This window comes from Geospiza fortis, unplaced genomic scaffold (assembly GCF_000277835.1).
Source record: "Geospiza fortis unplaced genomic scaffold, GeoFor_1.0 scaffold494, whole genome shotgun sequence".
Taxonomy (NCBI): domain Eukaryota; kingdom Metazoa; phylum Chordata; class Aves; order Passeriformes; family Thraupidae; genus Geospiza; species Geospiza fortis.
Window position 1 is genome coordinate 96,454 of NW_005054691.1, and position 1,490 is coordinate 97,943.

Sequence of the window (1,490 nt, forward strand, 5' to 3'; positions counted from 1 at the left end):
TTCCTGCTCTCCTGGCTCCGTCCTGTGCTGCTTCCCTGTGCTCTCCTCTGGGGGGACAGGGATGTGTCCCCCTGGAATCCTGGCCGTGTCCTCAGGGAAGGGCTGGAGGCTGCCCAGTGTCCCAGGCTGGGACACCTGGGGCCCTTGGAATGGGGTGTGATGCTGTGGTGTATCCGTGGAAACCCGGGGTGGAGGGGTTTCCTTGTGACTGTTCTCCCTTCGACTCATTACCGGGATTTTTCCCTTTGCTCTGCCGAGATTGGATTTGGGATTTTGGTGTTCCCAGGCAGGAATCGGCTCTGGAATCAGCAGTGTTAATGAATAATTAGTGTGTAATTACCTGTGTTAGTTAATGACGTGGCAGTGGCAGGAATGGTGCCCTTGAAGCATTGGAACAACCCCAGCATTCTGTCAGTGAAAGTCTGAGATCCTTTGGAAGATGGGTTGGATCTGTTCCCATTGGTTTTGTCCTGCATAACGTTTCTGACTTCATCAGGATTGTTGTTGGGCTTGGGCTGAGAATGGGATTTTGGATCCTGGTTTTTCCCTCTGTGGTGGGAAGTTCCAGCAAACCCAGGAGTTTTCCAGGTGTATTTAGGGCTGAACTTTGGGACAAGTGGAAAAGGAACAATTTGTCTCCTCCCCGGTGGCTTTGCTCACCGGAACCTCTCTTACCTCATCCAGGAAGGGCTTTGTGGTGTCCCAGCTCCCACCTGGATTTGTACAGAATTCCTGGTATTCCGTGGTGGTCCTCACCTCTCCCAGCAGTGGGACATTCCCATGGAAACTGTATTTTTGTATTTGATGCTGATGGGAAGAGAGGGATTTTCCTCTCTCCCTGAATTTGGGGCTTTTCTGGAGGGCAGAGCCTTCCCTTCTGTTTTTGATTCCCTCAAATTCCTTGGACAGATGGAAACGAGGGATAAATCCTTTCTCCTGTAATTTTGATGCTCAGAGGTAGTTTTGCAGAACTCTGTAGGAATTCTGGGAATGCTGTAGGGATTCCCCTGGGGGGCTGGGTTTGGTGCTTTTGTAGTGAGGCCACTGCCAGAGGATCCCCTTGGCCGGATCTCATGGATCCAAACATGAGGATCCCCAGGCACAGCAAACGTTCTTTTCTCCATGGAAATGCTTCTCCCACTCTCCTCTTTCCCAAACTGCTGCTGGAGAACCTCGAGTGGCCCCTGGGGTGCTGGGATTGTGACAGGGAATTTTGGCTGCTCCGCTCCAGAGCCCAGAGCTGGGCCTGGAGTTCCCTTGTTCTGTGGTCCTTGTGTGCCTTCCATGTCCTCCTGTGAATTCCTGGCTCCCTGGACTCGTCTCTGGTCCTTGGAGTCATCCTTTGTTCCTTGCAGTTCCCTGATCCTCGCATCTGTTCCATGCTCCTTGCAGCTGTTCCCTGGCCCTCGTGCATTCCCTGCTCCCTGCAGCCATTCCGTGCTCCTCAGCTCCCTGTTCCCACTCCTGCCAGTGACTTTGCATGGACACTT